General features: G+C 43.8%; 1 non-coding gene across 1 annotated transcript; it reads left to right on the top strand.

Annotated features, from left to right (window-relative positions):
- Positions 1 to 1,086: 1,086 nt before the first annotated feature.
- Trnas-cga lies at positions 1,087 to 1,161 on the top strand. Its single transcript has one exon. It is a non-coding gene; the product is annotated as a tRNA-Ser (tRNA).
- The last annotated feature ends 20,045 nt before the right edge of the window (positions 1,162 to 21,206 follow it).

The raw sequence follows: 21,206 nt of genomic DNA, 5'->3' as shown, positions 1-21,206 counted from the left end.
CTGGGAGAAGGTTCATCAAATCACTTTCACAGTGGAATGAAATTTTCACTCTGCAGCGGAGTTTGCGCTGATATGAAACTTCCTGGCAGATTAAAACTGTGTGCCGGACCGAGACTCGAACTTGGGACCTTTGCCTCTCGCGGGCAAGTGCTCTACCAACTGAGCTACCCAAGCACGACTCACGCCCCGACCTCACAGCCTTACTTCCGCCAGTACTTCGTCTCCTACTTTCCAAACTTCACAGAAGCTCTCCTGCTAGTTCGAGTCTCGGTCCGGCACACAGTTTTAATCTGGCAGCAAGTTTCACTTTCACACTAATTCTCTATTATTCCACTCTCGAACAGCGCGCGAAAAAAGGGAGCACCTATATTTTTCCGTGCGACCTCTGATTTCCCTTTTTATTATGATGATCGTTTCTCACTATGTAGGTTGGCGTTAACAAAATTTTTTTGCATTCGGAGTAGAGAGTTGGTGATTGAAATTTCATGAGAAGATCCCAACGCAACGAGAAGCGCCCTTGTTTTAATTATGCCATCCAAAATCCTAAATGAGATTTTCACTCTGCAGCGGAGTGTGCGCTGATATGAAACTTCCTGGCAGATTAAAACTGTGTGCCCGACCGAGACTCGAACTCGGGACCTTTGCCTTTCGCGGGCAAGGGCTCTACCAACTGAGCTACCGAAGCACGGCTCACGCTCGGTACTCACAGCTTTACTTCTGCCAGTATCTCGTCTCCTACCTTCCAAACTTTACAGAAGCTCTCCTGCGAAACTTGCAGAACTAGCACTCCCGAAAGAAAGGATATAGCGGAGACATGGCTTAGCCACAGCCTGGGGGATGTTTCCAGAATGAGATTTTCACTCTGCAGCGGAGTGTGCGCTGATATGAAACTTCCTGGCTGATTAAAACTGTGTGCCCGACCGAGACTCGAACTCGGGACCTTTGCCCCTCGCGGGCAAGTACTCTACCAACTGAGCTACCGAAGCACGACTCACGCCCAGTACTCACAGCTTTACTTCTGCCAGTTTGGAAGGTAGGAGACGAGATACTGGCAGAAGTAAAGCTGTGAGTACCACGCGTGAGTCGTGCTTCGGTAGCTCAGTTGGTAGAGCACTTGCCCGCGAAAGGCAAAGGTCCCGAGTTCGATTCTCGGTCGGGCACACAGTTTTAATCTGCCAGGAAGTTTCATCCCAAATCCTGTCCGTCACACTCTCTACCCTATTTCTCGATAATACAAAACGTGCGGCCCTTCTTTGAACTTTCTCGATGCACTCCGTTCACCTCATCTGGCGAGGACCCCACATCGCGCAGAAGAACTCCAAAAAGAGGACAGTCAAGCGTAGGAAATACAGTGTCTTTAGTTGAGCTGTTGCATCTTCTAAGCTGCCAATAAAAAGCAGTCTTTGGTTCGTCTCTCACAACATATTAGCTGTGTTCTTTGCAATTTAAGTTATTCGTAATTGTAATTCCTAGACTTTTAATTGAATTTGCGGCCTTTAGATTTGATTTTTTTACCGTGTAACCCAAGTATAACGGATTCCTTTTAGCACTCATGTGGATGACCTTACACTTCCATTATTTAGGGTCAATTGCTAATTTTCGTACTACGTAGATATCGAAATCGTTTTGCAATTGGTTTTGATCTTATGATGACTTTACTAGTCAGCATCATCTGCAACAATCTAAGACGGCTGCTCGGATTGTCTCCTAAATCGTTTATATGGATAAGGAACAGCAGAGGGTCTATAATATACCTTGGGGAACGCCAGAAATCACTTCTGTTTTACTCTATGAGCTTCCGTCAGTTGCTACGAACTGTGACCTCTCTGACAGGAAATCACGAATCCAATCGCATAACAGAGACGATATTCCATAAGCACGCAATTTGATTACAAGCCACTTGTGGGTACGGTGTCAGAAGCCTTCTGGAAATCTAGAAATGCCGAATCAATTTGAAATCCCTTGATAGCACTCGAAACTTCATGAGTTGAAAGAGCTAGTTAACGATTTTTTTTTTTTTTTTTTTTAATCTATGTTGACTATGTGCGAACAGATCGTTCTCTTCAAGGTCATTCATCATGTTCGGACGCAATATATGTTCCAAAACCGTGGTGAATATCAGCGTTAATGATGTGGGTCTGTAATATAGTGAGGTATTCCTTCTGCCTTTCTTGAATATTGGTATAACCTGAGCAACTTTCCAGTCTTTAGGTAAGGATCCTTCCTCGAGCGAGCTGTTGTATATGATTGTTAAGGATGGAGCTTTTGCATCAGAATAATGTGAAAGGAACCTAATTGGTATATAATCTGGACCGCAAGATGTGCTTTTATTAAGTGATTTGAGTGCTTCACTGCTCCGAGGATATCTGTTTCTAAGTTACCCTTGTTGGCCGCTGTACTTGTGTAGTATTCTGGCATTTCTACATCGTCTTCCTTGGTGAAGGAATTTCTGACGGTTGTGCTTAGCAACTCTATTTCAGCAGCACTGTCATCGACGATGTTTCCACTGCTATCGCTCAGGGAAGACATTTCTTGTGTGTTACCGCTAGCATACTTACGTACGACCAGGCTTGGACTTCCTGCCAGGTTTCCAGACAAAGTTTCGTTGTGGAAATTATTATTAGCATCTCACATTGAAGTCCGCGCTAAATTTCGACCTTCTGGTTTGATGCTCAATATTATCTCCGGATGCTAAGAGGTCAAGTGTGCTTCCACAACCGTTTACTATTCGAGTGGCTGGCTCTGAGCACTATGGGACATCAGTCCCCTAGAACGTATAACTACTTAAACCTAACTAACCTAAGGACATCACACACATCCATGTGTTGTGGACTGGCAAGACAGCCAATCCACTATGACAGGAAGCCGAAAGGCACGCGTTTAAGCTCACGCAGGCTGGCGTGAGGTCTGGAAAATGACAAGGAATTGAGACTAGCAAAAAAGGTACGTAGCTTCTGGAATACTTAATTTTAATCTATAATTGGTGAACATCGGTCTGACGGTACATGCATCACAAGATAAACAGCAAATGATAATGGCGCCTTGCTAGGTTGTAGCAAATGACGTAGCTGAAGGCTACGCTAACTGTCGTCTCGGCAAATGAGAACGTATTTTGTCAGTGAACCATCGCTAGCAAAGTCGGTTGTACAACTGGGGCTAGTGCTAGGAAGTCTCTCTAGACCTGCCGTGTGGCGGCGCTCGGTCTGCAATCACTGATAGTGGCGACACGTGGGTCCGACGTATACTACCGGACCGCGGCCGATTTAAAGGCTACCACCTAGCAAGTGTGGTGTCTGGCGGTGACACCACACCATGCCCGAGGCAGGATTCGAACCTGCGACCGTAGCGGTCACGCGGTTCCAGACTGAAGCGCCTAGAACCGCACGGCCACACCGGCCGGCTATTCGAGTGGGCTCATGAACTAAATGTTCGAAATAATTTTCAGCGAACTCCTTTAGCACAATTTCTGATGATTTTTTATGCGTACCTTCGGATTTAAATCTGAATTTTCGCCAACATAATAAGGGTAAATTGAAGTCATCAGCAACTACGATTGTAACAGTCGGGTACGTGTTTGAAATTAGATAATTTGTGATTCATGATCTTAGTATGGAACTTGTAAAAAACAGAGATTAATGTGGACCACTGTTTCATTTCATAGTTAGACGATCAGATTGTTTGTTATCTTTTGTGAGTTACAACACCAGGGGCCATCTCAGTCTTATTAGTTACTCGTTGCGCCACACCAGTTTTTATTAAATGCCTATCTGCCCGTCCCATCAAGGTGCATCATTCTGACATTGAAAGGGGTATATCTAAAGGTCAGTTGCACTTTCACAGAAAGAACTGGAGACACCTGCATAGAATTTTGGTTAATCTGGAAATTCTGATCCGCAGTTAGAACATATCGCATAAAGTTTGAAATCTTGTGCATTCATTGGTTTTAATTTCAGATCTGAATATTTTGTGTAATTGAGATGAAATTTGTAATAAATACAAATAACAACTTTGATAATTACTAGAAATTCAGGAAAAATAAAGTTAATTGACTTTTGCATGTAATTAACGAAAATAATTTTCTTGTAGCCTTCTTGTGATTCAGCGCTGGTTAGTACTGGTCCAGTTTGATATTTTGAATAGTGTTATCATCTGCACTGTACCTTTGGGGGAGTAATTATTTCAGTTATTTTAGAGATTACTAATCTCATTTTGCATTTGGGATAGCTGTTCGAGTGTTAGCTGTGTTTCAGCAGTAAAAATTTGTAGAGTTGCTTGGGATCGCCTTTGACACGGCCGATAGCTAGGTGTTTAACTAGAATGATTGTAGTGTAACAAGATAAATGTACCCTGAAGAGCGTAGATAGAGGTGTTAACATGGAGAGTCAACGGTGAATTGATGAGCCAGATAGCTCTAGAACGTTGCAGGTAGTTGGTTTATGAAACAAAGACACGTGGAGGCCGGCCTACAGAAACACAAAACAGTGGGGACAGTTTAGGGCCCAGTTCGACAGTTAATGGGGTCCACCACGAGGCCCGACAGGTAACGTCAGAACCTATTGCTACAGTAAATGAGGAAATGACATCCAATAACATGGGTCGTGAGTCGACCTCGCCTCTACTTCTTGCGTCTCACTGGCCTGCCATGAAAGCGTTTACACAAGATATGAAGAAAAGTAATCATGAGCAAGACAGAAAGAATGATGAACTAAAGCAAATAACGTAAGAAAATAAAAGAAGGATCAATTTACACGCAGATTCAAATAAATTGTTGCGCAAAGTAAACAAATCCAGGACAATTTAGTAAACAAAATTGATGTTCAGAAGCGAGAATTTAATGACAAGTTAAGTCATCTGTGAAAGAGGCACAAGGGGTCACTGAAGAATTAAGAAAAGAGGTCGCAGTTGTGTGAATGAATCTCGAATCAATAGGCACGTGGCAGGACAATCCAGAGTTGGAGAGTCAAGTAGCAACCAGGTTGAAACGATACGCGATGGAATAACAGGTGCAGTGATTTTTTTTTTTAAATGTTATGGGACTGAACTGCTAAGGTCATCAGTCCCTAAGCTTACACACTGCCTAACCTAAATTATCCTAAGGACAATCACACACACCCATGCCCGAGGGAGGACTCCAACCTCCGCCGGGACCGGCCGCTGCAGTGATGTTGTTCGCCAATACCTTATACGTTGGATGAGTGGCGGTATGATGAAAGAAGGGACAATGGTGGATTTATAGAGTGAATGGCGGTAATAGAGATTCACAACTCTAATATCCAGCATAACATGCAGAGCGATGAGCAGAATGCCAGGCTGAGAAATTGACTGCTAACACCAGCTGTGGGCAGGGATGTTGAGTGTACGAAAGTGCCCAGAACACTATCATCGATTTCCATGAGCGACAAAGTAGGTTAGTAGGAGAAGAAAGTAAAGAACGGAGTTGTGATTATTCTATAACTAACGTAAATATTAATGGTAGATTGGTACCATGTGTGCTGGTTTGAGGGAGCCAGATATTAGTGATTGTCAAAGAATTATATGAGGCATGTGACAAGCAAAATTTACAGTAGGCATTTAAAATGCGTGAAATGAGAGTGCATGGTAGTGTGAGAAACAAAAGTGCAGAAGTTAAAAAGCAAGTCAGGGCCGAAACCGAATGTCAATCGCATAAGTACAACACAAACTTCTTGGTTATCAAAATCTTGTTGCGAAAGTAATTTTAGGAATAGACTACTTAAAACAATATCAAATAGTTTTTCACCTGAAGCAAACGGCTGCCATGTGGATAATCAATAGGTCAAATTAAAATTCAGAGATCATCACGGGAATCAGTTGAAGTCACATTCAGTTCATTAGGACCCTTGGTCACTAGCGATGATGATCTCAACATGTTAGGTCGCGATGATGAATACTGGACATGCAAAAAGGAGCTAGAAGAAGTCCCATTTGCAGTCATGGGCAATGAGACTAACGAGAATGAAGGATGGAGGTACACTACTGGCACATTAAAATTGCTACACCACGAGAATGACGTGCTACAGACGCGAAATTTAACCGACAGGAAGAAGATGCTGTGATGTGCAAATGATTAGCTTTTCAGAGCATTCACACAAGGTTGGCGCCGGTGACGACACCTACAACGTGCTGACTTGAGGAAAGTTTCCAACCGATTTCTCATTCACAAACAGCAGTTGACCGGCGTCGCCTGGTAAAACGTTGTTGTCATGCCACATGTAAGGAGGAGAAATGCTTACCATCACGTTTCCGATTTTGATAAAGGTCGGATTGCAGCCTATCGCGATTACGGTTTATCTATCGCTACATTGCTGCTCGCGTTGGTCGAGATCCAGTGACTGTTACCAGAATATGGAACCGGTGGGTTCAGGAGGGTAATACGGAACGCCTTGCTGGATCCCAACGGCCTCGTATCACTAGCAATCGAGGTGACAGGCATCTTATCCGCATGCCTGTAACGGATCGTACAGCCACGTCTCGATCCCTGAGTCAACAGATGGGGACGTTTGCAAAACAACAACCATCTGCACGAACAGTTCGACGACGTTTGCAGCAGCACGGACTATCAGCTCGGAGACCATGGCTGCGGTTACCCTTGACACTGCATCACAGACAGGAGCGCCTGTGATGGTATACTCAACGACGAACCTGGGTGCACGAATGGCAAAACGTCATTTTTTCGGATGAATGCAGGTTCTGCCTACAGCATCATGATGGTCGCATCCGTGTTTGGCGACAGCGCGGTGAACGCACATTGGAAGCGTGTATTCGTCATCGCCATACTGGCGTATCACCCGGTGTGATGGTATGCGGTGCCATTGGTGACACGTCTCGGTCACCTCTTGTTCGCATTGACGACACTTTGAACAGTGGCCGTTACATTTCCGACGTGTTACGACCCGTGGCTCTACCCTTCATACGTTCTCTGCGAAACCCTACATTTCAGCAGGATAATGCACGACCGCATGTTGCAGGTCCTGTACGGGCCTATCTGGATAAAGAAAATGTTCGACTGCTGCCCTGGCCAGCACATTCTCCATATCTCTCACCAACTGAAAACGTCTGGTCAAAGGTGACCGACCAGTGGCTCATCACAATACCCCAGTCACTACTCTTGATGAACTGTGGTATCGTGTTGAAGCTGCATGGGCAGCTGTACCTGTACACGCCATCCAAACTCTGTTTGACTCAATGCTCAGGCGTATCATGACCGTTATTACGGCCAAAGGTGGTTGTTCTGGGATCTATGCAGCCAAATTGCGTGAAAATGTAATCACACGTCAGTTCTAGTATAATATATTTGTCCAATGAATACCCGTTTACCATCTGCATTTCTTCTTGGTGTAGCAATTTTAATGGCCAGTAGTGTATATGAGTAATTGTGAAGCAGAATTCGAGGAGGAGCGAGATTGTGTACTTTATCAATCATCAGTCTCTGTGTCTGATGTAATTACGAATACGGTAACCTGAGTGAGTGATGGAGGTGATGAAGACGATTATGAAGATTATAATGCAGACTGGGAAGATATAGTCACCAGTAAGTCAGATTCTGAAGACGGTGAATTAGTGGGTGCAACATCATCGATGACAGTGGTCCGAATTTTGATATCGTCAACCCTTGATGCTCTTGAGGCCACATCTGATAAGGACAAGAAGTGAACCGTGGACCGATTCGGATAGTGACAAATTCGTGTCAGGATGGCAAAAGGATTTACAATGAGAGGGAGTAAGGGAATTCCGGCGCCGTTGTTTAGGGAGGGGTATTTCCTTCGAAGAACCGGGGAATGTGGCAGTAAGGACGACCCCTGAGGAATCAGTTTGAAGAAGAAGGACTGGAGTAGATGGATGTTGCTGATCACTAGTGCAAGGAAACTGTTCGTTTATTAATGTGGTAATGAATAATATTTTCCGTGTATATAGATTTTCTCTTTATGTTAGACCGTTAATGTGAGTCGATCAAGTATTAATGACAGTGTGCATGGAAAACGAATGTGCGTATTGGTCCAACTGCTTAAACAAACCTAATAAGTTGGATAATGAGACACAGTAAGGCATTCGGACTGTTGTAATTAATTCGGATGGTTAAATTTGTTGTCAGGAACAAGGTAATTTCAAATTTGTGGAGGTGCTCACAGAAGTGTAGGTACACTTGCAACAGGTTCTTTTATATCTACTGTGCGCCTTACTGGGAGAGAAAAGTGATACATTATAGCGTTGTCGAACTTGAGACACAACGAATCGTAAGCCAAAAGGGAAACATATGAAGAACATTAAGAAGTTCAAAGAATAAGGCTTGTATTGTCGAAGTTATAGGTGCCGGCACCTGTCTCTAGGCCACTCCTTCAGCAGCAAACACGACTTTGTAGGCTGACGGACCACAGTCGGAACGTCTCGCAATGTTGTTTGTTATTCAGTAATCGCGATTGATTGCAAAGATCGCACTGTGAAGGAGATGGAGCTATCTGCTGCGTAGAAAGGACTTGTCTCCTAAAAGTGCAATCTTAGTTGCCTCGTTGGATGACGCTTTCGGACACGGGTTTCCATCCACAGTTTATTTTTCTCCTGGAACCCTAAATTGTCTCCAATTTTCTTCGATATCCAGGACAAAAATATACTGAAGACGAAAAACCGTGTCTGAAATCTTCGTCCACCAAAGCAACAGAGCACTGCATTCATAGGAGACAAGATCCTCCTATGCAACAGCTAACCCTGTCTTCTCCACTGGCGATCGCGGCAGTTAGTCGCAATCGCTGAATATCTAACAACATTGCGGAGACGGGCCGCCCACGGTCCTTCAGCTTACAAAGTTATGTTTGCTGTCGAATTGGTGGCCTACTGGCAGGCGTCGACGCCTATGACTTCGACGGTCTGTAACGTTGTTGGTGACGTCCCTGGACACAGTTTCCTATCCTCAAGTTGTTCCTCATGACACCCTCTACTACCCCCCGAAGTTTGGCGCAACATTTCTAGGACCCTGTGTATGAGATAACGTGAGCGTTATTGATGATATTTTTGAGGTCATGTGAACTGGTTAGTGAAAGGAAGGGATTAATGGAGCCACTTGCGAGGAATGCTCTGAGCGAAGGCGTAGCGAATTTATGTTGTTGTACTAATGTAAGGTTAGAACTAGGCGGTTTGTGAGGTCAGTGGCAAAATGATTTGTTATTTACATGTGTGTCTGATCACTTTGTTGCCAGTAAGAGCATCTACATTTCGACGAAAGGCAACTCAGCAGTAAAGAAAGTGGGAATGACTTGTGGAATCCAAATCTTTTAGGTACAATGAGGGAGGACAATGATTAAAACGTATGCCAACGTGAAAAGTAGACAAGCACACAAAGATGAACTCCCGGACGTGAGAACTGATTAAACAGAAGGTTATCAGTAGAAATCGTTTTAGAAGTAATCTACGTCTACATCTATACGGTTACTTTGCAATTCACACTTAAGTGCCTGGCAGTGGGTTCATCGAACCATTTTCATACTACTTCTTTACCATTCTATTCTCGAATGGCGCTTGGGAAAAAGGAGCACCTAAATCCTTCCGTTCGAGCTCTGATTTCTCTTATTTTATTATGATGATCATTTCTCCCTATGTAGGTGGGTATCAACAAACTATTTACGCATTCGGAATAGAAGGTTAGTGATTGAAATTTCATAAATAGATTTCGCCGCAAATAAATCCGCCTTTGTTTCAGTGACTGCCACCCCAACAAGCGTATCATATCAGTGACACTCTCTCCCCTATTGCCCTTCTTTGCACTTTTTCGATGTCCTCCGTCAATCCTACCTGGTAAGAATCCCATACCGCGCAGCAATATTCCAGTAGAGGACGGACAAGTGTAATGTAGGCTGTCTCTTTAGTGGGTTTGTCGCATTTCTAAGTGTTCTGCCAACAAAGCGCAGTCTTTGTTTCGCCTTTCCCACAATTTTATCTGTGTGGCCTTTCTAGTTTAAGTTGCTCGTAACTGTAATTCCTAGGTATTTAGTCGAATTGACAGCCCTTAAATTTGTGCGATTTATCGAATATCCAAAATTTATCGGATTTCTTGTAATACCCATGTGGATGACCTCGCACTTTTCTTTGTTTAGTGCTAATTGCCACTTTTCGCACCATGCAGAAATTCTCTATAGATCATTTTGTAATTGGAATTGATCGTCTAATGGTTTTACTAGGCGGTAAATTACAGCGTCATCTGCAAACAATGTAAGGGGGTTGCTGAGATTATCACCTAAATCATTTATATAAATCAGGAATAGCAGAGGGCCTATGACACTACCTTGTGGTTCGCCAGAATATCACTTCTGTTCTACTCGATGATTTACCGTCTATCACTACGAACTGTGACCTCTCTGAGAGGAAATCACGAATCCAGCCACACAACTGCGACGATACTCCATATGCACGCAATTTGATTAATAGTCGCTTGTGAGGAACGGTATCAAAAGCCTTCTGGAAATCTAGGAATATGGAATCGATCTGAGATCCCTTGTCGACAGCACTCATCACTTCGTGGGAATAAAGAGCTAGCTGTGTTGCACAAGAACGATATTTTCTGAATTCGTGTTGGTTATGTATCAATAAGTCATTTTCTTCAAGGTGGTTCATAATGTTCGAGTACAGCATGTTCCAAAATCTTACTGCCGATTGGGTCTGTAATTCAATGGGTTACTCCTATTTTCCTTCTTGAATGTTGGTGTGACCTGTGCTACTTTCCAGTCTTTAGGAACAGACCTTTCGTCAAGTGAGCGGTTGTATGTGATTGCTAAGAAAGGCGCTATTGTGTCTGCATACTCTGAGAGGAACCTGATTGGTATACCATCTGGACCGGAACACTTGCCTTTCTTAAGTGATTTGAGTTGTTTCGCAACACCTAAGATATCTACTTTTATGTCACTCATGCTAACATCTGTTCTCGTTTCGAATTCTGGAATATTTACTTCGTCTTCTTTCGTGAAGGAATTACGGAAAACTGTATTTAGTAATTCCGCTTTAGTAGCACCATCATCGTTAACATTTCCTTCGCTATCGCGCAGTGACGGTATTGACTATTTTTTGCCACTGGTGTGCTTTACACACGACCAGACTCCCTTTGGGTTTTCTACCATATTTTGAGACAATATTTCATTGTGGAAACTATTAAAAGAATCTCGCATTGACGTCCGCACTAAATTTCGAACTTCCATGAAAGTTAGCCAGTCTTGGGGCTTTCACGTTCTTCTGAATTTGGCATGTAACATGTGAAAGAGTTTTTTCAAGGTAATGCAGTATTGCAGTGCATTAACTTGCGAAAACTGAATGTGGTGTTCCATAATAACTGAGTAAATTGTCAGATTAATAATGGTAGATCTATACTGAAAAATGAGCATCTGAAATCACGACCAGAATCTGGATGACGAATTGTATTGAGTATAAATGGAATGTAGAAAGGTGGTGTGGTAGCATTGTGGGACCCACATTAGTTTACACTTGCATCACTTTGTGGTGAAATTGTCGACGGAGAACAAGGAGTCTTTATTGGGTATTAATGACCTGTCAGTATTTGTATCTATGGATACCTCAGGGCAGTTAACCTAGTGAAGTAAACAGCATGATGGGAAGGACTGACAGTGGAAATGGCAATCACTACCTTCCTACCAACCTGTCTGACGTTACAAAGGTTATAAATTAAAAATCTGCATGACTAACTAGTACCATACTGTCTTTGATCATATAAGTATACAATAAAGTTGTTTTACTGCTGAAATGAATAAGTAATGAGTAGTAAATTATTACTGGGAAAATGTTGGTAAAGTAACAATACCCTTGTAAATGTACTAATAACTTTCTTGTGTCTGAGTTATGTCCTTCACAACAAAGTTAAATAAGTTTAGTATTGAAAATTAATATCTCATGATTAATGACGCTAGACTGCTACACTGAGAGAGTACAGACCAGCCGTGAAAAAGAGATACAAGTAAAGGCTGTTTTACAGGCGTGCCACTGCTGAGGACTCGTTGGAGGTCATGCTGCCCCAGCAAGTGATGGGGAAAGGGGATCAATCACTTTCCGTCCACTGGGGGAGACGAACAGCCTTCCAGTGTTCGCCTGGCTGACCTACGCCTCTTGATGGAGGCCAGGATTCACCCATCCAGCCACTCAAGGACACGAGGTACGTGCGCTGACCAGTGTTCCACAATGCAATCAAATGGTTCAAAATGGTTCAAATGGCTCTGAGCACTATGGGACTCAACTGCTGAGGTCATTAGTCCCCTAGAACTTAGAACTAGTTAAACCTAACTAACCTAAGGACATCACAAACATCCATGCCCGAGGCAGGATTCGAACCTGCGACCGTGGCGGTCTTGCGGTTCCAGACTGCAGCGCCTTTAACCGCACGGCCACTTCGGCCGGCCCACAATGGAATCGTCCTCACCTGGGCTAATGATAGCAGACTGCATATCACCAACATGGACGACTCCCGAGAGAAGACCTTGGGAGGAGCTGCCTGCAATCCGTTATGACCAACCTGTTCACCTGTTTCCTCAGGTGTAAACAACAACATACACATTCCAATAAAGGCTCAGACAAGCCTTGTTGCTAATACTATATGGGGTCTGCAACAGGACGATTGACATTTTTGCTGCCCGTGCAACACAATAAATTGAACGGTTCTTCCTTCTGTACGCGTAATTCTGGACAAACATAAAGCATTCCGTGGACTAAGAAAAGCGTGTTCATGAGACAATGTGCTCATCAGACAATTTTACACAAGTGATGGAGCTTCTGTAAATATTGGCAGGTGTAAGTTCGAAACTAAGCCATCGACTGTCACATCAGAGAACATTTCCAATGAGCTATGTCAAGCACCTCAAATTGTACTAGTAATTGGAGATACACTTTTTGAGCAAGTGAAAAGGCACTATGTACTGCTCAAATTGGACATAAACCTGGAAGTGCAGTTGGCAGATGTACACATTTGATAGATGTGTTAGAAGTGAGTGTTACCAGAAAAAAGTGAAGACTCTAGAAATGTAGTTACTGACTTGAATTTCTTGGTACTGGTGCAGTGTTGTGGTAGTCTTTGGTGTGAGGGTGATGTATTAAACGTCTAGATGGTGCTCTCCAGTGAGAGTAGACTAGAGAACTTCGAACTGAACTAACTCTCACCATGATCATTTCGAACTCCAGGTCGTCCATTAGACATTGAAGGCGAAATTCATCCAGCCTCTAGTGAACCCTCGTTGTGTGTCACTGTCTCCTAGAGTCAAAGTGAAATGTGATAAACCAAGCTTATGTGATAAACTAAGAAAAACCTCAAGTAAGTGACTCACAGTGTGTGTTGCTGTATTTTCTTCAGGGACTGACTTATAAGTCATGGTAAGTATCACTGACACTTGTAGAGTATTTATTTTTTCATTTGTAGTAAATGGTACAACTAGCACTCTGGTGACACATTTTTGCCAACAACAACAGTGATGTGATTTAAGAGTTATTGTGCTTGGTTTTGTATTATTTGTGACATTATAAAATTTTGTAACTTTAATGTATATTGCATGAAATGTGGGTCGCCCTGCGAAGAGGACAGAATTCATTTTTCATACTTTTAAAATGTCCTATGTTAGATCCCAATATTACTGGTTGATTTTTACCCATGAATTATTATTTCTTTGTGCACATCAAGCGCATTCGTGAGACCATTGGCTTCATCAAAGTATTCTAGTAGTCTGCTTGATTAACTTCATGAGTTCCTAATTTTTGATGATATTTTTGACGTGTAATGTTAATGTTGTCTGTTTCATTTTTTTGTGTGTGTCATCTGCTTTCATCGAGCAAATAAAGCCCAAACCGTATTTACAGATTTTTCAACAAGTCTATGTATTAACAGTCCTCGATATTTACTGAAGTTTAGAGTTTTATGTTTGAGTAGGTGTCTATGCTACGCGTGCTGTCATGTGCAGTAAGGATGTGTGTGAGTGTTCGTCAGATAGTAAACTGTTGCAAGAAGCAATAGATGTCAATTACTAATAAATATTATAATAAAGAGTGAATATGAGGAGTCAAGTAAGTCATCATTATGATGAGAGTGACGGTAAGTCAGTCAGTCAGAAATGCAAATTTGTAAGACTATCTAACTGTGAATGTGGGAGAGCATTTCAAGAGTAACCACTGCAAAGTTAAATGAAGGAATGAAATATGTAACCTGGTGTTCCCCATATCCTACCGTGTTCCCAGAAATAGTGTTTTCGACTTCTTATGCCAACATGTGGAATGAATAGATTTGGTTGCTTTGGTTGCTTTAACAATGAGTGGGTATTGTGGTAATAAGTAAGAACATGATCCCTTGGCAATGAATCCTTTTACAGTCGTCCCGAGCAACCCTTTCCATCGAGAATAGGAGATGCCAATGATCTAAATTTTCTAGATGTGGTCAAACTACGATGAGTCTGAGAGCGACTTTTCCTGGCGGCAAAAGTGACGATATATGTCCGTCCATTTCTATTGCCACGACTTTGCTGTCTATTTCTGTATTAATTAATTATGTTTCCTGACGGTTAGTTGGGTACGTAATGAGCCAGACTGGGCACAGCAGGCCAGGTCAGTGACTTGATGTAGGACTGATCCCCCTGGGAGATGCAGTCCGTCTTTCAGAGAAAAGTACGAGGGTACGAGATGAGCCGACCTCTGGGGGCAGGTAGTGGCCAGTGAGCCGCCCATTGTCAGTGCTGGTGTCTGCGAGTCGCGTTCCTGTTGTTGCTTGCATACTGTGCCCTGTCCAATACGGATCCAAGGCCTCATTCACAGAAATACTATGGAAATGCCGTGTGGCTAGGGCCTCCAGTCGGGTAGACCGTTTGCGTGGTGCAAGTCTTTCGAATTGATGCCACTTCGGCGACTTGGGTGTCGATGGGGATGAAATGATGATGATAAGGACAACACAACACCCAGTCCCTGAGCGGAGAAAATCTCCTACCCATCCGGGAATCGAACCCGGGCCGTTAGGTATGACATTCCGTCGTGCTGACCACTCAGCTACCAGGGGCGGACACAGAAATACTACAACGTAGTGTGACGAATACCTGCACTTGCAGAGCGTCTCAGTTTCTACAAGCAGTGCCATCTGCCGTAACATACTTCAAACGAACCTTGTTTTACACTAACGAGTCGCCTCCCAAGAACACTGGATGAAGGGAGTCAGTGATGATAAAAATCTTGCCGTTCCATGAGAAGCAGCAGACCTGCATCGTGGGCAGGGATTCTTTGCTCTTTGTAATGTAATGAGCCAACTATTCGGCGCCGTTTTTTGGGGTTAATTAATCTCAACTATAATTAGGAGGGCTACTCGTTACTAATCTAAAAAGTTAGCAGAGTAGGAGTTCTTGAGAAATACAGACGTCGAGATGAGCATACTAGTTGCAGTAGTAAACTTAGCTGAGGAGTGGGACAGTAACTCAGCATTGTTGAAGAACTGATATCCAAGATGCTACTCCAGGCGGGTGTAAAATGAATGTGCGCAACGGCAAATAATAAACTCTAAAATGAAGATTTGGCCCTGTCTGACTACCCCCTGAAGCAGATCTTAGGATCTCTTAATGGGCTTTAACATATAAATTACAACCTAAACGTAAATGAATGATTAAGGCTACTAATATTACTAAACGATAAACGTTGTTCCTGCTTATATATTTATTGTAGATTAAAGAAAACCTTTATATTACGAAGTTTACATATCCTAAGTCAAATTACAAATCAATTGCCCAACTCTGCCCCTTATTATGACTACGCGATCTAATATCAATAACGCGGAATGACTGACATCATCTACGTACCAAACACTAGAAGACACTACTTTCAAAGGTGATCTACGGTGGTGTGGAACCTCAGTGGAAATAAACTAACGTGATCACAAAAAATGGTTCAAAAGCCTCTGAGCACTATGGGATTTAAAATCTGAGGTCATCAGTCTCCTAGAACTCAGAACTACTTGAACCTAACTAACCTAAGGACATCACACATATCCATGCCCGAGGCAGGATTCGAACCTGCGACCGTAGCGGTCGCGCGGTTCCAGACTATAGCGCCTAGAACCGTCGGCCACCCCGGCCGGCTAACATGAACACAGCTATTAAGATTTTATACCTTAATACGCCGAAGCAGTTTGCGATATCACCGTATGTTCTGCGTCCGGTGCACCGAACTGATGGTTCCCGTACTCGTCTGTGACGATGAGAGAACTCCATCCACAAATAAACTCTTTCAAACACTAGGACAGCAGAAGGCGGTCCTCTGACTAATATACTCTAATACTCTCTTCTCCTCTCTGTGTTCTACAGACGAGAAACGCGAACTCCCAGCCACAAGGACGGAGTTCAGATTACGTCTCAACGTAAATATAGGCAGAGAAAGTGCTCTCAATTACTGAACGCTGCGTACTCAACGACGACTTCCAATCCGGAGGTGAAGTCCTGAATCGTATAGGTTCGCAACAGTACAGTGCCTGACTGTTCTAACTATAAACTCTCCTGAGAGCAAAGACAGTAAGTCTGTCCGTACCAACAAAGCTGATATTGAGCGACCGTCACACACGGGCGCTCACAACGGAAGACCTCGTCTCTCCACCACTGGCTTCCCAGCAAGGCTCAGCTCCCCACCATCGTACTTCCGAAAACGTATCATATTCCCGAAACCACGCAATATTCTCCCTCTCTACAGATTCTTCCGAACGCCGACGAACGATATTTTAGTCTTTTGTCGCACAGCGCAGAAAGTTTGCGAGGAAAAAATTATACTCGTACAATGGTACGCTTCTGAGTAAAAATCCTTGGAAATAACGCAGCCTGCGTGGTTTCCGAGGTGTCGCACCTTCGTTCCTCTCACCTGCGTCCAAGATTTTCAGCGCTCGGAAATATTATCCGGTTATCCTTCCGGCCCCTACTACAATAGCGACCGGCCGTCATCCTATTGTGCTCCAGAGCTCAGGTGCCACGACGTCTGTCTAGCTACTTCCAGTGTTTAAGCAGGACCAACACCTGTGCGGGCCTTCCACCCAGAGCTTTAGTTCTAGCTGCCGTTTCATCCCCACTGGCGTTCCAACCTCCATTAGTATAGGCAATGATTCATTACGCTGTTTTTATTATAAACGCACTTCTTCACCTTTCATGCAATAAGCGTTAACAATTATTTATAAGACGTACGTGACAATGTCAGTCTCCTTTACACATTCCTATATACGATGTACAACCTATCACATGATACCTAATTGTGTTTGCAGATCACGGCAAAGTATGTGGATGAGTTCTTGTAAGGTGCGAAATTATAACCACCTTTTAGCATGCATGGATGTGTGGCGATTGGTTAATGTTCTAAAGCTTTTGCTAGAAATGGAGATAGTTGCCTAATTTGAAAAAATATCATTTTCCAGCATTTTGCAGTCTTTTTCATTTTTGCACAGGAATTTCGCGGATGCCTGGAGAGGGGAAACAACTCAGTGTCGGTCGAGAACATACTTCGACCCGGGACACAGTGGAGAAGACTTCTTCTAGGAACTGTGAAGAGAACGTTTGATCTAGAGACTTCATCTGGAGATTCGAAAGAGAGCTGATGTGTAGTAGTCTGCAGCAGATTATGGCACTTGCTACCACCCACATAACTGAGTGTTGAATATGTTGAGAAACTGCAGCCTGGGCGAGCAGTGTATGAGAACTATCATGCATTTATAGGCGCGTTGTTAGGGTTATCCACATTCTACAATTCAATACTTTTCTCAAATGACTGAAGGCTATTAATGACTCAGTCAGCACCATTAGTTGTATGTGTAGTTTTTCATTATTCTGGCCGATTCAGTCGATCATTGTATGTCCGCCACGTATTTATCTTCCCATAATTTATGGTCTTGTGCTACACGATTCTTTTTCGGAATGGACCTACAAAATATGCAGATCCATAGGATTCAAACTAGAGGCACACCTTCAGTCAGCATAATTAATTGATCTTAAATGTAGGAGTCATCATTACTTGCAATAGTATAAAAATGTACTTGCGTGGTACTGGGAAATGTTTTGGAAGCAAACTGTGTGACACGGTCAGTGAAGCGAATGCCAGGATGGCTAGGGCCCTGTTGCGCTTCTTCTGAGAGGGGACCATGACTGGTGTCAGTCGCACAGTGGCCGAGAGGCGGTAGAGCTTTCTCTGACTACCTGTGAGGCCGCCGTGCGAATTCCTTCCTGTAACGACCACTTGCGAGAACATTTTATGAAGCAGAGTGAGTAGGAACCTTAGCAGAAAGCACTATTATCTGCCGAACGTAGCCACGACTTTCGGTTTGGACACCGGAGATCGCTATCAGGCAGGTGGAAAGAAAGACTCCTATCTCTAAAATCTGTGGGACGCCGCTGGACGCACGACTTCTTCACAAAAAAGTTTTGGTTAAGAACATAAGAAAGCTGGACGCTGGTTCATCTGGAACTTTTCCCAGATTGGCTTAAATATGGTAGCGACGAAAGGAACCTCATTTATTGGCTGAAGAAAGAGACAGGAAGAGTGACGAATGGCTTTTTCCAGGGAAACTGCTAGGAAGTATTTCACTGGTTAACCAGGTTAAAAAATAGCCCAGCGAAGAAAACCTGCACTCCACAGGTGGTCGGAACTCGTCAGAATGGAATCCAGCCAATCAGGTGTGACTTTTAAGAAAAAATACGGTGGTGCGAAGCCCCCTTGACAGAAGTCGTCACACAGTAAAGACACATTTCATCTTACTCTTCTCTCCCATGGGCCGCCTCGCGGAGCTTCCCCACAGGACTTCTACTTAGATCTCCATCATTTACGTGATTTATTTTCAGTTTTCCTCCAGACTCCTATGTCAGATTAACAGATTTGCATTTGCACAGGTTGCCTTAAGTAACTGATTATAAAGAAATTGCACAAAATGCCTTTATGAAATACTATTGAGAATTAAAAATTTTTGTGATAATTGTGAATTGTCGAGGCGATAAATAAACCAATTATGTCCAATTTCATATTAATATTAACTAGCTACACTTGTCCCATTCGCCTAAACTATGCAATATTTGCAGGGACATTGGAGTATTACACTCATGCTATAAATTAAGGATAATGCTGATACATGGTGAAACAACGCTCTGGTGGGCGGTTTGCGGGTTTGAATCACCTCGGGGTATAACCATGCGATGCATTTGACCTGCGGTCGTCGCGCGGTGGAGCTGGCAGCAGTCCACATACTCAGAGGTGTGTTGGTGCATGTCAGAGTACGGTGCAGCGAGTAAGTGTGCAGACGTTTTCAGACGTGCTAATGGTGACTGTGCGTTGAAAATGGCTCAAAGAACACAAATTGATGACGTTATGAGGGGTGGAATACTAGGGCGACTGGAGCACGGTCAAACACAGCGGGTCGTAGCACGAGCCCTCCGGGTGCCACAAAGTGTGATCTCATGATTATGGCAGCGGTTCCAGCAGACAGGGAACATGTCCAGGCGCTACAGTACAGGACGTCCACAGTGTACAACACCACAAGAAGACTGGTATCTCACCATCAGTGCCCGCAGGCGGCCACGGAGTACTGCAGGTAGCCTTGCTCGGGACCTTACCGCAGCCACTGGAACAGATGTCTCCAGACACACAGCTACAGACGACTGAACAGACATGGTTTATTCGCCCGGAGACCTGCAATGTGCATTCCACTGACCCCTAGTCACAAGAGAGCCCATAAAGTCTGGTGTCAAGAACACAGTACATGGTCATTGGAACAGTGGTCCCAGGTTATATTCACAGACGAGTCCAGGTATAGTCTGAACAGTGATTCTCACCAGGTTTTCATCTGGCGTGAACCAGGAACCAGATACCAACCCCTTAATGTCCTTGAAAGGGACCTGTATGGAGGTCGTGATTTGATGGTGTGGGGTGGGATTATGATTGGTGCACATACACCCCCGCACGTCTTAGACAGAGGAATTGTAACAGGGCAGGTGTATCGGGTCGTCATTTTACACCAGTATGTCCGCCTTTTCCGGAGTGCAGTGGGTCCCACCTTCCTCCTGATGGATGACAACGCACGGCCTAACCGAGATGCCATCGTGGAGGAGTACCTTGAAACAGAAGATATCAGGCGAATCAGGTGAATGGACTGACCTGCCTGTTCTCCAGACCTAAATCCAATCGAGCACGTCTGGGATGCTCTCGGTCGACGTATCGCTGCACGTCTTCAAACCCCTACGACACTTTAGGAGCTCCGGCAGGCAGTGGTGCAAGAATGGGAGGCTATACCCCAGCAGCTGCTCGACCACCTGATCCAGAGTATGCCAACCCGTTGTGCAGCTGTGTACGTGTGCATAGTGATCATATGCTATATTGATGTCGGAAACAGTGGCGTTTTGTAGCACGTGTGTTTCGGGACGGTTTTCTCAACACCAATACCGTGGACTTACAGATCTGCGTCGTGTGTGTTCCCTATGTGCCTATGCTATCAGCGCCAGTTTTGTGTTGTGCCACGTTGTGTGGCACCACATTCTGCAATTATCCTTTATTTATGAGCATGAGTGTAGGTTAGTACTGTCACATGTCAATAATTGTTAATTTTCTTGTTCTCTGTATTTCTTACAATCTAACAGACCCAACAATAATTTATTATTCATAACTATCAGCTTGGAGCTTTGCAGTAGAGAAGGATTAATTTGGAGCACTGTTTCATTTCATAGTTAGATGATCACAATGTTTGTTATCTTTTGTGAGTTACAACGCCAATGTCGCATGTTTGCCAGTGTGATCCCCGTCCTATTAGTTACCTGTTGCCCCATACCTTGTCTATTAAATGAATATGAGTCCACGGGAAGCAATCTGACTATCAGCTAATGCAACCAAAGCGGATCATTTCGACATCCACACGGGTATGCCGAAAGTCCAGCTGCATAATTGCAGTACCAACGTCGACGTCCACTTCGAGCAGTTAATTTCTCCCCAGATTTACAAACACATCCCATACACAGCTGCACAGGCACTGACTCCGTATCCAAGCCTCAGAAGTAAAACAATATTGGTCCAAATCTCCTGTTTCCAGTCACCACTTCGTTTTACTCTCATCCAGATCGCGTGATAGTATATTTTCTGTACCGTAGTTACAGTTCCTGTTGAGGAAAAGTATCTGAGAACTCACGTTGATCATTAACACCCTCTTAGCTCCCTTCCCCACCGCCACAGTTAGC

Source organism: Schistocerca piceifrons, chromosome 3 (genome assembly GCF_021461385.2).
Source record: "Schistocerca piceifrons isolate TAMUIC-IGC-003096 chromosome 3, iqSchPice1.1, whole genome shotgun sequence".
Lineage (NCBI taxonomy): Eukaryota > Metazoa > Arthropoda > Insecta > Orthoptera > Acrididae > Schistocerca > Schistocerca piceifrons.
Note: the sequence above shows the minus strand (reverse complement) of the source record. Positions and strands in the feature narration are given on the sequence as shown.